This window comes from Lepisma saccharinum, chromosome 6 (assembly GCF_977018435.1).
Source record: "Lepisma saccharinum chromosome 6, izLepSacc3.1, whole genome shotgun sequence".
Taxonomy (NCBI): domain Eukaryota; kingdom Metazoa; phylum Arthropoda; class Insecta; order Zygentoma; family Lepismatidae; genus Lepisma; species Lepisma saccharinum.
The window spans coordinates 42,995,697-43,011,634 of record NC_139234.1 but is presented as its reverse complement, the minus strand read 5'-3'; positions in this window follow the sequence as shown (position 1 = coordinate 43,011,634).

Sequence of the window (15,938 nt, the reverse complement as noted above, 5' to 3'; positions counted from 1 at the left end):
GTGACTTTTAGACCCTTATACATATTTTATATTAAAAAATAATTAACTATTTCTTTTTGTATACATTGGGATGGCTAGAGGTCAACTGCTTCTACAAATTAAAAGAAAAGTAAACTTTTTAAGTCAAGTCATTCTTGAGTTATTATACTTGGACATGATATTGCTAGGTTTTTGGAGAATTACCCTACTACATGGTTTTAATGTCACCAAAAACATGTGTATTTTGTATATGTGGACAACATAATTTCATTTAACTTATGTTCTTTCCCCTTTTTTTTAGAGTCAAAGAAAATAATGAAATGTGACCTTCCTTTATGTATGACCAGTGAACAAGATTATTCTCAAAATAAATTAGTGCTTTACCTGTAAATTAGTTTTGATTTTTATTTATTACACAGTTTAAAGTTTCTCAGTGATGTCCATGTGTCTAGTAAAATTAACTTCTCAGTGATGTCCATGTGTCTAGGAAAATTAACTATCTTAATTCCTTTGGTTCTTTTATAAATTTGTGCCGGACCCTGTGGCTGAGTGGTTAGCACATTGCACTGCGATGCCAAGGGTCCCGGGTTCAAATCCCGCTCGGGCTCGGTTGTTTGTGAATGTCCATTCATCAATTTCATCACTCATCCCCATCTTCGCAAATTAGCCAAGAGGCACAAAACTCGAAGTAAAGTAAACTAAATCAATCAATCAATTTTATGAATTTGTAACATGTGGATATTCTTGGAAGCCATGGGAGGGAGTATTTATGCACCATGTGCACACATGCACAGACACTCGATAAAAAAGTAACATAAAAATCTGTGGTATCACACCAAAAATTATTTACAACAGGAATTATATGCTTTCAACTATTCAGTATAGCCTGGTACAGTTGAGAGTTACTGAGGTAAGTAAGTGCATCAAATTATCTTGATATCATTCATTAATGGGAAAAGGCCTGATGATAGTGTACCATCAAGCTAATGTTACTCTAATTGACTGGGTAAAAAAATATATACTCCTTATACGATTTGAAAAATAATGAGTAACTTATGCAAGAGAAATGTTCATAGGAAGCAATTGAAGGTCTCTGTGTGTAAAACATGCTAAGTGACACCTTGGTCATTTCCGAGTTCATTATGAAAAAATATTATTAGAAGCTATACTGTAGATAAATTGTTTTTGTGTTGTGTTTACCAATTTCAGAAGGCTTCACCGAGTCCAATGCAAATTGTATGACATGGCAATTTCACTCTAAAATTGAAGGATGGCACATTTTACTTTGTAACTCAAAAATACCAAAATGTCACTTACCATGTTTTTCACCCAAGCCCTTCAATTGATCATAGCTCGCTGGAACATTTTATTGTGACCATGGACTCTCACTTTGTTCCTATAGCCTATGGTACAGCGTAAATGAGCAAAGGCAGAGAGGCTGTGATTAGGGAGTGGGATAAATTAGTTTGGTAATGTTTGTGCATCTCCTCATATGTGAGAATCCCATAATCTTGTACCTTCTGTTTTATGATGGAATAAAAAACACACCCAGTGTATTGTTATACACTTTTGCATTAAACTTTGATACATCTCAGATATTCATTAAATGACAGTAGATTTATTTTGTCTTCTGTCAAAAGTTTAGCTCTTAACATATTCTGAATATTTGATGTCCTTTGCTATACACTCATTTTGTGCATAAATGCCAGGCTATAATCGCTCCGCATATCTTGTTCACGTGTATTGTAACCACCCATTTGAAATTCCAACTTCTCAATGTTACGCTTTCTTCGTTGATGAATTTTACTTGTACTTGTGTCGAATTATGTTATTGCATTTCGCTTATACTCTTGAGAGGAGTGAACAATTTATATGCACATTGTGGAAATTCATTATGAGTATTCCGCTTGGGATTTCGAATCCATAGAAGTAGTTTTGGTACTAATCTGATATTCCCCGGACAGATTTTTTCATTTTTACAGAAGAAACTACTTAACGGTAATAAGTTTCTGTAGCATTGTTTAACATCTGGAAGGTGTTTTGTGTGATGTGGGAATGTTTCATAGCGGAAATTCAACCATTGACACATAGCCCCATGAACGATTCCTGGTAAGGTTAGGTAGGGTCACGTTTAGGTTAAAATAGTTAAAAATTGGTTTCGAAAGAAATATGCGTAGCCCCACACACCATTCTCGCATAGCCCCACGAACCATCGACACATAGCCCCACAAACCATTTGCGGAAACGTACGTTCTTCAGTTACAAAAACACTTTTATTAAAAAAAATTACAATTACTTTGATAAAAAAAACGTGAATGAATTAAAGAATGTTCCGAAAGTGAACAACATCTGTTCTATGGTTTTCTGAAAAGAACATGACAATGTGCAGGTAAGTTTGGACTAGATAGCCCTTTCTCATTTGTTGCAAATTGATACTTGGGTAGAAAATGGAGAAGCATCCCAGTATTAGACTGATGTAAGGAAATTATGTTCAAACAGATTGATGCTACAGTGAAAGAGTGGTAAGGTTGGTAACCTTCAAGTTCATAAGATTCCTCAAATGCATGCCTGCAGCTGTAAATGTCCATTTTGCTCAACTAAAACTTTTTTTTTTATCTTATGCTTATGGATATATATTCACAAATGAATTGATTTTTCTAATATATAATGTATCAAATTTGTGTCCCAAAAAACTTGAATTGAAATGGTTCTCGCACATATCAATGCAGCGATGTCCGTTGAACCATAGAAACTGCAGGCTCTTAGTGCTAACAGTGTTGGACACGTTCCATGTACATATTTACTCCAGGCTGTCTACCAGTCAAGATAGTCAAGAAATCATGCTTGTGGTCAAGAATGTTTGCTATTTTTTTTTTGCAGTGTAGCGAGTTAAATTGTTATATACCTGTCCTGGGATTTAATAATATTGAATATTTGAAAATTTAAATTATATTGAGTTTTGTTTAAAATTTGTTTACTTTGGTTCTTAAGAATTACATTTTTGTATGCATAAAGTTTTGTAAAAATATTACATAACGTAATGTGGCCATTCCCCATCTAAGATGATATCTGGAGCATTAATTTTTACATGCATTAATAATTAAAGCAAGTCAAGCACAGCTTCAGTTTTCATCTTCACTGGCCTTCTGGTAAGGGTTTTTCATTGAATAAAAATATCTAAATTTGCAACTATGCCTAAGTAGTGAACGATTAAATAAGGTTAAGAAAAAGGGAAGAAAGATCAAGAATTTTGGATTTGTTATTTTGGTAGACATCCTGTACTCCGTTGATTAAAAATCTGTTTTGCAACGTGAATTGACAATAATAATGGATTTGAAAAACAGATGCAAAGACCTTCAAAGCAAGACCAAAATTGTATTTGTAGGACTACAATACTATAAGAGAAGTAGTTTCGCAAAAATTGATAACAATAGTTTTTTGACAAATTTTAAAAATCTGAAAATTAAGAATTGTTTAAAACCTTCCTGGTTGCACCGTAATAAAATTTCATTAGAATCGGACCACCCATTTCTTTTTTATAGAATTTCAAAGAGAGCGATCGTATGCAAAAAAAAAAAAAAGGGGGGACACTTTTTTCTCAAGACAAAAAAAATTGCGTAGCATAGATTAACGCAGAATTGAGTACGCTGAGTTTTGATGTAACTCGTTTCTATGTAGACTAATTACTGGTTAATTTTTAATTTGAATCCAAACTCTAGTATCTATAAGTTTTAATCCGTGAGTAGATAATTATTTTGTTGTTCTTGTTTCTCTTTCATCAACGTATATGAACAACAAAACATGAAGCTACAGCACAGCGCCTGTAGTGAATTTACGTCTTGACTGCACACCGCTGCGTGATTTTCTTTTGTTTTACTACCAACATACAACCCTATCGCTAACCCAAGAAAAACATACAAAGCCAGGAAAGTAATTCATCTTCTGTAACAAAATCATCACTTATCGAAATAAATGTACTTTTACGACTCTGTTCATAACTTCACGTAATTTATTAATGTATTTCAAAATGTGTTTTGTTGTTTCTTTTGACAATTTCTCTTGCAGTTCTTTTAAGTTGGTATCACTTCAGGCAATCGTATCTCAGGATCGTCGTCTTGGCGAAGAGAAAGTTTCTTTCCTTGGGAAGAGCGGCTCTTAGCCAAGAGTTTCTCAAGATACGACTATGAAACGACACTGTCTCAAGACGAGATTACCTTCCCAAGATCGTCTTGGCTAAGAATCTCTTACACAGTGTCTTGAGATTTAACTATGAATACGGCCCTTAGAAATTCGCCGCTTCGATTTTACGGACAGATGCGGTCGGGGGCAGAGAGCAGACTAATATGAGTATTAAAGGTAGTGCCTGCTGCCACGTTCTTTTTCTGCTGGAACCTCAAAAGAGATGCGCGTGGCAGCAAACTCGGTCTTCGTTTTATCGTGATTTCATCATGCTATGTATGCAATTACGTCTGTTACACATACTGTGAAGTTGTAGCGATTACTTTCACATAAATGTCTTAAGATTAGGTCCCTTAGCATTCTTCTAATAATAAACCTAAATGCTCTAGTAGTTAGGTTAGGTTCCGTTAGCATTAAAATAATATCGCTAAATGCTTTCTAAAGAAAAAGGTTCTAAATTACCTGTACATTCATTCCCACTAATCATAAACTTGCATTTTTCTCGTCTTCATCAGTTCTTAAGATTTGTAACATCCTTTTAGCAGACGAATTACGTGGCAGGAGCAAATTTGACGCTTATTCTTACTGCCGACACGTGCGTGGCAGCAGACTCGGCCAATATTAAATCTCTTCTTTTCCATCTGCAGCTACATTCCATGTATGCAAGGGCTCCGAACAAGGGGGAGTAGATAGAGCTTGAGCTTTCAAGGTAGAAAGGGTGAAGGTGGGAACAAATTCGGGAAGAATGCGAGACCACGCAGTGGTCTAGTGGGTAGGGCGTCTGAATGCCACGCGGAGACTCGGGTTCGATTTCCGTGGGTTGTGATCTTAGGGCGGAATTTTTTCCGGCCTTATCCCCGCAAAAAGTGGCTCCCTGGCTCACCTATCCTAAAATGAATGGGTACCTGTGGGCAACCCGTGGGGTTAATGCGGCCGGAGCATGGTACTGATCACATCACCTCGAAAATGTATGGACCCTACCCCCTCATCTGCCTACATGGCACGGATTAAAAAACAAAATCACATTTGAACATAAGAGGTGTTACCTCTCCCTGAGGTCTAAAACTAAGCCATCAGCCCTGAACATGACGTTTAAAACAAACAGTAAACTTTTAATAAATCTAAATGGCCAAGAAATAAAAGTTCCTCCCTTGGTTGTTTCGCCTCTACCCACAAGTGCTTTCAGTATTGCCTGATGTTAAGAAGCCACAGAGGAGGAGCAAGATTGTCTTTTTGCTCCCCCAGTCACACCCTAAAAAATGAGACTACATATATTTCAACTTATCTTGGTTGTGAAGAATATTTGGAAAAATATTTTTGCACTAGATTTGTGAACGTTCACTCAAGTTTCAGTTAACAACAAGAAGCACGTGACATCGCAGTCAGGTCTCTGCAAATCAAGTATCCCCGTATGAATTCGCTGTATCTGTATCCAGTTTTGCTTTGAAGACTGCCAGGTTTTGTACCTACAAGTGCGCTCGCATATAACAATGCACCGGGTGGGGGGAGGGTCACAGAGGACAGCTTAACTTTAAATCTTCCGATCCACTTTCCGCCGAACACGAGCTTTCTTTAGAGACCCCTTGCTGTCGAAAAGGTCATCGGCCATGAGAAAAGGTGCACCTTGTAAGTTCTTGGAAATTCAAGCCTAGGTAATCTCCCCTTCCCTTTCCAAATTTAGACTTGGTCAGAAGGGACAGTTATTGTTCACAGTATAATAACTGCAGAACGAGTGTTTCGCCATTTACTCTGGAAATTGTAGTGATGAGTTTGGATTTCCTTCCAGCACACCAAGCGATATAACTGTGCATATATAGTTTATACAAGTAGCTACATTTAAATCATTTGCAGAAAGTAGACCGACTGCAAAATCGCGCATCAGTGCACTGCAATGGACATTTCCACTTTGACATGAAAAACGTTTTAAAACCATTCATTTTACAGATAATGACACAAACATGAGATGTGCAAAATATCTCGGCGATATTTGTTTCGGTTCTCGAGAAACACACCTTCAAACACGGTTGAAATTCACCTACTACGTCACGGATTTGAAAACGTCCTCTCCACAGACAGGAGGTCCTCTGACGTCATCACTTAGAAATGCGTGCAGGCGGGGCTTCTGCTCGTCCCGTCAACTTAGCATGAGCCACGGAAGCGACAGAAAATTCACTTGTTACTGTGTAAAACAAGTATCTTACAACTTCCAGTGCAAAAATCTGTGCTCCATTTCTTGGGAGATGAATTATGCCCTAGCAGTATAGTAGTATTTACTATAATTCAGCCACTCGGTAGAGGGTTTTCCCATTAGGGTGACAAAGCAAACCTTGTAACAGTCAATGGCTGAACACGTGAACAGCCTTGTTCATTGCGAATACATAGGTTAGTTCTCACTGGCAAGAACTTAATGTTATAGGAATGCCTTTTCTGGAATTACAGTTATTTTCGTCATAATATTTCCTTCACAAATTTTAAGATAATACTTGTACTTTTTGAACACACTGGTTTACACGCCAATTTCTGCAATATAAGAGGTGATACGGTATAAAAAAGTACGGCGAGTTTTTTAATTTCCTTCAGTAAATGACAGTTTTCTTCAGTTAATACATATATATTGCAAATTTTTGTATTTAGCCTACTTTTACGTCGCTTTTCCGTTCACTTTGTTTAACCGCAACGATGAGAACGCATGGTTAATTTATTATGTATCATCTCTAACATCACATTTCTTACCACTCTTGGCTAATCGCTACAATGAAGATGAATAACTACAAGCTGTATTCGAAGTCGGGGTGCAGGAGTACACCCCCCCCACACACACACACACACTACCACCAATTGCACAATCTAAGTATCACCCAACCTGCCATGATAAGAGACGAACTTTTTCTCCTGTCCCATCTCATTTCGAAAACATTCACTTGTCCCGTCTCCTTTTATGAGACGAGACGGAACATGCCTCGTCTCGTGAGCAACACTAACATTAACAATAGAAGCATCCCCCTAGCTGTCCCCAAAGTCTCGAGCAAACATCCTCCCATGTAACAATTTCCAGTTCAATGAAATGTCACTCACAAGGAAACAGTCATGCCCCGGTCGAGTCAAACCTGGAACATGCGACTTCCTCAGTTAAATCATGAATTTTGTGTATAGTAATTACAACGCCAGTTCATTCCTGGTAATTGTCAATCTGCAGTTTGGTTTGCATATATAAGCAGGATAATATTTAGTTTTCGAGGGCTCGTACCGTCGAAACGAGGAGTCAAAAAAATTAATAATAATAAAAAAAATATTAAGAAAGGTTTTATTTGTATTTATAATGATAAGCCTCTGCATACGTTGTTAATTCTATATTTTTGTAGACTTGAGACGAGAACGAGAATTGCCCTCCCAAACCGAGACGGATGATTATAAATTGAGACGAGACTGTCAATGAGACATTTACAAATAAACACGAGACAGACATTTACAGCTCTCAACCAGAACGAGACCAAGGCTGCCATGTCTCGTCTCGATAGGATCCTTAGTGGTGAAGTTGTGAACCAACCAATTAATGCGTTCGGGGTAACGAGATGAGGCGGCTTTTTTCGCAGTACAAAATTCAAAATAATTATATCGTACCATTTCAGTATGGGATATTGTTATACACATGGGCGTGTATATATAGTTCACGCGGGGGGAGGGATGGATCAACTTTTGGTATGATTAGGGTTGCTTTATTTCGTAAGTGAAAATCCAGGACACTGCTGGCCGGAAGCTTGTTGGGGAGCATGGGGGGAGGGGATGTTGGACCCGACAAAGTTGTGTGTTTGTAGTCTCGAAGTATTGATACTTTTCTGTTCATCTTGTGTCACTACGTTTTTAAGAACCAAATTTCTTTAATATGATTCGAGGGGGGAAAAAATAACTGATTTGATAGTCTCAATGCAGTTTCTTATCGCAGAAATTCCGAAACTATCAGGAAATTGCAGATATTGGTCTGCAGTCCCATCTGGTGTGTGGAATTACGAAATTTCCTTCCCATCCGTATCCCGTCCTATACGTATCTAATTTAAGAGAATGAAATAAGTCCGAAGGATTTTTTTATGAACAAGCGGATAGAACAAGGAAACTGGTAATTTTAGTGAACAAAAAAGAGGGGGGTTGGACCCGTTGAATCCCCCTTAAATACGCCCATGGTTTTACACATTATTTCCTTGTAATAATTATACATAAACTAAGTATAGATATGTACTGTGCAACTAATGTAATCTTCTCAGTGTATTTTCTCTTATCTGCACAAAAATATTTGATCATAATTTGCGCAACAGAAATGGAACACAAACTGAAATTGCTTTATGGAAAAGAAAGTTAAATAGGCTTTATAAATAAAGTGAAGAATGTGAAAATTCCTATTTTGCACTACATAGGTTACGGTAAATATCGATAAATATAAGCTTAAAAAATATTTTTGAGTGTCTCGTCAGCAACCAATTTTATAAACAATATTTTTCGTATGGCCTGAGAACACACACGCAGCTGAACCCTTTCATTTATCTTGCACGTGAGCAGCACGGATATTTCATAGAAGAATGATCATTACAAAGCATAGCTTTCCTTTCTCCTATCGCTCCTTCTTCCATTATTTAAATCATTACAGATTTGTAAAACAGCTGCAAGTGTTCGCTCACCGTGGGCTACCCATCCGGAACTGGACGCTCGAAGCAGACGACAAACGAGCTCTCCCTAAGGAGTGACGTAGTAACATGGCGGCGGCGTGTTTTCAGCGCAACGCTAGCCTCGCAACTTTTGAAGTCTCTTTTCTGCCTTAAACTGGACGCAGAGAAACGCGAGAACTTGCAGGGGTCATTTTTCCAGGGTGTAGTTTTTAAAATTGTTGTAAAAAAAATTGAGTGGAAATGTCCATTAGTCGCCTGACATAGAATCAAGATATTGGTAAGTTTTACTTCTCCCCTTAGGTTTTTCTTTACTAATTTATATTATCTGTGTGAAAGGACATAAAAAGAGTATCGTTCCGGTACACCATCAGCTCTCTGCCCTTTCGGGCTTTAACGCTGCAAACTTTGGAATGTATGAACCACCTCCTCTCGTGGGAAGGCCATTTAGATTTATTAATAGTTTACTGTTTTATTTTAAACGTCATGTTTAGGGCTGATGGCATAGCTTTAGACCTCAGAGAGAGGGAACACCGTTCATTCTCATGTTCACGGGTGATTTATTTTTACGTTGGGAGGTTAGTTTTAGGTGCCAATGTCGAGACATGATCGATATTTTAGACTTCTCGGGGTTGGGGGTAGTGGGGAGGGGGTCGCCTTCAATTTTAGATTCTTCTCTCAAATCTGAAACATCTAAGAGGGACCATTGATATGAAAAGACATGTAAAGCTCAAACTGATTTCATTCAAACGCAATACCAAGTACCTACCTGCTACAATAATTACAGATCAAAATATATAATTTTAAAGCTGTTGGCGTAAAGTGGCGATTTGCCCCCCCCCCTTATTTGATACCTCGACCCTCTCCAGCCATGCACTATATTTGAAATATTTCGTTGCAAACTTTAGCCTAGAAATATTCTAAAATTACTGATAGTTTCATATCTTAATTTTAATCTCTGAATAGCAGTCTGGGATTTGAAAATATCAGTAAAAGGTGAAAGAATCGTTTTGTTACGCCATTTTAGAATCAGAAATGTTTTATATTTTGAAATATGAAAAGTATAGCGCTTACCAAATAAAATATACCATATTCCCCAATCTCATCGACTGCCTTCGCGATCAGCCAAAAATGGTAGAAAAGTGAAATAAAGTAAACTAAATCTATCATTAAATTATTTCCATTTAACTTTTTCATTCATGTAATTATTCTTTAGTAAAAAAAAAAAGGTAAAGTGTTCCCCTGTGCATAGCACCACGCCATGAAGGCGTATAGGGGGTGTGGGGGTAACGCCCCACACTTTAGTATGCGACGTTTTTGTTAAAATTATACTAAGATTTATAAAATGATGAAATGGTAAATTAGAACACGGGCAACTTTCTTTCCAACACATCGATCAGAAAGCTTCAGAAACATGGATTTTCTCAAAACGTTTACATGTGTACTAAAGGTAAAGTGTTCCCCTGTGCTTAGCACCACGCCATGAAGGCGTATAGGGGGTGTGGGGGTAACGCCCCACACTTTCTTGATCCGGTCGTGAGTGGGAGTGATGTGATCAGCAACACGCCCCTGACCGCCTTTACCCTCCAGGGTTTCCCCCAGGTACCCATCTTATTCGACGCTGGGTGGGCGCCGGGGCCGCTTCCAACGTTAGAAAAGTTCCCGAATTTGAACCGTCCGGGATCCGATGGGATCGAGCATGGTAGTCAGACGCGTTACCGACTGAGCCACTGCGGCCACTAATTTCTAACTGCAGTAACACTTTTAATTTCCGATGAGGAACACACCAAGGAACGTATCCAAAGGCAGCTGTTTTATCATAGTCATTTTTCGTAAGGGCTAATGGCGAACAGGATAATGCTGAACATGGTAGATTTGTTCTTTTCATAGATTTTTGTTTACAGCAAATAGTTTGGAACACTGTTCCTGTCAGTGGCGTATACTGGGTTATGAACCTATCGCACCATATAATAGTGTTCGAATGGGCAAAAATTTGCTGGTGGGGGTGTTTCTTTTTTCTTAACTCATTTGGGGTGGCTGGTTGAAGTGATGTGATTCTGTGATTAAAAATATATATACCTCATAAATAAAACATGGAAATGTACACTGTCAGTAAGGAAAGGATTTCAAGATTTTCATTCTTATTTGCATAAATAAGACGCCCATATTGTGAAATATTATTTAGGCCTGTATACGAGAATAATAATAAAATTTCAACCTACCTATTTTCACGATTTTAAGTTCGGGTACTCCTTGTTGGCGCAGTGGTAACGTCGTTGCCTTGAAACTAAGGGGTCCCGGGTTCGATACATGGTGGTTTAGATACCACTTTAACTGTATGTCCGATCCCCATTAGTTTATCTGTTCATAAAGTGGACATACAAGAAAAATCCACAACGATTTGGAGCTTATCGTCATTCGTAAGCCGAATAGACAGCTTGTTAATTATGTCCCTCATTTCAGTTCACTACGCAACACAGCACATATCATTCACAAAAATACAATCCACTCACTACTGTATTCACACGCTGCCTCTAAATAAATTCCACGCACCAAGACCACTCGACGCGATTTGGACTCGAACTGGTCCTTGTCATTTCGGTAATTTTTAGATGCACTCATAAACCATTCCCGCTCAACCAACAATTTTCAACTCCCCACTGTATCTCTAGCTGTTTGAAGGTCAACGTCCTCTTTTTCAATTCCTCTGCAAGCGTTCAATGATGTTCTTGTCGCTGCCATATGACACACTTTCCCCTTGCCTGCGATAATTTGGCTTCAAAATTCCCCATTTCTGGGAAAATACATGCTGGAAAAAATTGGTTTTTAACATAGACCCAGACTGTTGAGGAAGTTCATAGGTTTTTTCCCCCGCCATATGCAACCCTGTTCTCTCTCCTGTAACAGTTTGGCTCCACAATTCCCCGATCCTGGGGAAATTACATGCTGGGAAAAATTGGTTTGCAACATTGATCGGGTGATCTTTGTGGTAGCCCTGTCAAGCTTGCCCGTCACCCCCGTGGAGTTGCCCGCCGCGCTGGGCCAGCCCTTTCGCGAATTCAAAGAAAGCGGGCAATGTTTCCAACTCTTCTAAGAAATCAGGTTCATCTTCCTATTACAATGAACATTTTATGCACATTTTCTGATAGATATTTTTTTTCTGTATTTTATTCACTAAGTCTGGGGTTTGCAGATAGCCTAGATAGCCCCGAATATACGCCTCTGGTCCCTGTCTATATTTGGAAGAGAAGATATCAAGGTTTCTTTAGAATCCATGAAGATAAAAAATGATTCCAAATAAGTAACTAATTCAACCTCAAATATTACAATTAATAAACGTTATGTCGTATTACCTAAGCGCAATAAGCACAACGTGTTGAAGGTTAAAGGCAAGAATTATGAGGCCAATACATTTTTTAAGCCATTGTTTATTTCTATTTCGGATGTGCCACTGGTGCGATTCCTTATATTTAATTGCAAAATTCGATGTGTTCAATGTCAAACTATTGTTTAGTCTATCAACATTCAATACAATTCTCTATCATAGTTATCTTTTGTTTACTGTAATTGAATTTTGACGCAGTAGTGAATTTACATTTTTCATATAAAATACCATTTTTACATCATGATTTATTTCTATAATTAAAAGGAATCAAGGGCGCCCGCAGGGGGCACTTACCCCCCATGAGATCTCTAGAAATACTTCATATTCAAATTTTGAAATTGTAGCGTGAAAACATCGACGAGGGGTGTTGTTAAAGACAGCAGATTATGTGCCTATGCAAATTATCCTTGTGCTGGGATGCTTTATGAGAATTATCTTAACTGGGGGGAAAGCATCAGCCCACCTTTCTCCCATCTTAAGCACAGCTGCCCTGAGAAAAATCCTGCGGGCTGCCTTGAAAGCAATAGTGCATATGAACTGTTGACTGGAATATAAGAACACGATTTGCATGTAGTACTTTGTTCAGAATATGATTTTATTAATCTTTAAATACCTATATTTAAGTGTGTCAAAACAATCCATAAAACCAGGAAATATCAGATTAGTTTCTTCATGGAAGTACCAGTCTCAGCCTCCTATGAACTCGTACACAAACAATGACGCGCGAGTGCCCGAGTTGGTCCTTCGTTGGGCCGGCTCTTTGTGCAAGTAATGTAACTGCTCCCTAGAATATTATTGCGCCCCCAGTCACTTTTGCATGACGCCGTTATTGCTTATGATGCAGAAAGGAAACATCCAAAATTAACCATTTTCGTTGCGTCCGTATACTATGTATGATGATTTGGAATTTCCTGAAGTCGGGATCGGGAAGAGATACCCTCTCCCACTCTCAGATGTCGCTACTTTTCGGAATCTCGTTATTGGTAAGGTAAGGTATAGGTACCCCTGTGCATGTGAACACATGCCATGAAGGCATATGGGGTGAATGATGCGTAGGTAGAACCTTACTATTCTATGGTAGAACTCTACATATTCTTGACCTCGGCCTTAGTTGGGATTGGGAAGATGTGATCAGCATCACGCTCGGCCGCCTGTAACCCCCAGAATTGCTCCCAGGTACCCAGTGATACAAGGGTCTCAGAGCATCGCAGAAACAGGGAAATGGCTGCAAAATTTCTTGGTCCAGATCACCTGCCCCGGGATTCGAACCCGAGTCTTCCAGATTCTTTACCAACTGGGTCACTGCGGCTGATGGTGCCAGATTTTCTGGTGTGATTTGGCCACTGGCTGACTGTCACATCTTAAAAAAAATGTACATTTATCATTATCTATGCATTTTCACTATATTTTTGACACGAAGTTTGATTATTACATTTTGACAAGCTGGAAAACTTTGGCCGCCCATACTTGGCGCCACCCCTGGATCGCGCACACCTCTAGTGTACAGTGTTTCAATGTGCAGAGCCAAGGATGTATTTAGAGATGGGTTTAGGGGGTGTGGACCTCCGAGAGACTCACTTACTAAAAATGTAATTTCCTCCCTTCCTTTGGACCATAATATTGCAACTCTACAATGTGTGCGTCTAGCTGCAATAAATACAATCTACTATAGCATTGATAGTAACGCCCAAGATGCGAAATTTAAGGGTGGTATTTACCTTCGATCAACGATCTTGTTTTGAACCTTCCCTTCCCTCCAAAATTTTGCTAGGGAGAGATCTTGATATAATATATAAGCAAATAGTTTTGACTTAAATTTACTTTGCTAAGAATAATATTGAAAACACACATCAAATCATTACGCAATATTAATTTTGATTTGATTTGATTTAGTTTATTTTACTTCGCGTTTTGTGCCTCTTGGCTAATTTGCGAAGATGGGGATGAGTGATGAAATGATGAAATTGATGAATGGACATTCACAAACAACCAAGCCCGACCGGGATTCGAACTCGGGACCCTTGGCGTCGCAGCGCGATGTGCTAACCACTAGGCACGCAATATTAATAACCATGTTGGTTTTGAGAGTAAACTTTTACTAGAAATGGCAATTACCGCCCACAACTTCAAATTTTATGCAAATAAAAACACTATTCGTATAATTTTCTTGCTCGCTTCACCCGTAATCCCTTCCTTTCTTTATCTTATCAAGTTCAGAACGGTAGTAAGGGGAGCGGAGGGAGTCGGTCCTGGGCACCGAACGATCTAAATAGAAATAAGTTGTAAAATTGATTGATTGATTTGTGGTTTTAAGTCCGCTTTACGCACAAAAAGGCTAATCGGAACTGGACCTACAGTGTAAAGTGTGACCCAAACCATTGTGCCATGTACCTCCAACGGGTATCGAACCTGTGACACCTTGATCACAAGGCGACAATGTTACCACTACACCATCGGAGAGGCACAAAAGTTGTAAAAGAGAGAATGCATTGGCGTCCCAAGAAATTATTTGCGCCTTATTAAATCAATATTGATTTAAGCCTGGAAAAAAATTGGTTCCAAATTTTTTTTTCTCACTTCGCTCGCAGTGTATCATTATTCTTTGTAATGCATTGTGAATTCCCAGACAGAGAAATAAGACTTGTGTTAATTGATTTTTGTCTTAAATGCATGAGCAATTGTTTGGGGGGAAAGGGGACGTGCACATTTGAGAGACAATTTATGTAATTTTTGCAGTTGGTTTATTGTGAGATAGGTGAATTGGTTGTGTAATGTATTTAAATAATATATGTTGTAATATGTACGTATTAAGGAAACTTTGAATACGCACACAATTTAGTGTCCACGTCGCTGCATGTTGCGTATGTGTGAAAACATATATCATGCATAAAAGTTATACAAGTTAATGTAAAAAAGAATTATATTTGGAATGCATTTATCAAGCATTTCCTGTCTTTCAAAATTAGTTTGTATGCTTGTTTTCCATTATTAATGTGAAATTGAACGTGTTGAGAAAATAATTCAAATCGTTGGTTCGAACACAAATGCTTTAGCACCAACTTCTACCTCCTTTTTGCATAATTTAAGAGGGTAGTAACGTGTTTGATACTACTAATACTACTAATAAAAATGTTGGTTATGGGTTCGAATCCCTGCTTGGGCATGGATGTTGGTGAGTGTCCATTCATCTATTTCATCATAACATCATTCATCCTCATCTTCGCAAATTAGCCAAAAGTGGCACAAAAGACAAGTAAAATAAAGCAAATTAATAACAATAATAATAATGTTATTGTTATAACATTATTATTATTATTAACATTATTAATATTAGCATTATTTTTATTAAAATTATTATTATTATTGGTACTTTTATCCTCATACTTGCCCCCCCAACAAAAATTCGTGGTTGCGCCTCTGAGCGCGATGTGCTAACCACTCCGCCATCCTCCTTGATTAATTATGCAAATGATAACAGAAAGCGCTTTAGAATTTGAAAAGCTAATGAATCTAAAGCGTGTAGATCATTGTTAATAATTTACTACATACCTCGTTATCTTCCATAAATGAGGGGTGGCTTATTCTTCATTATAGCCATGTGTTAGCGGCAATCCCCCTCCCCCTAAAGTTTTATCTTGTACCTTCTATCACACGGACCACACTATGACTGTCTCCGTAATCTGAGACAGGAATGAAAATTGTTTCCAAAGAGCTCCGGAAAGAGTGATTTCTATCCCGAG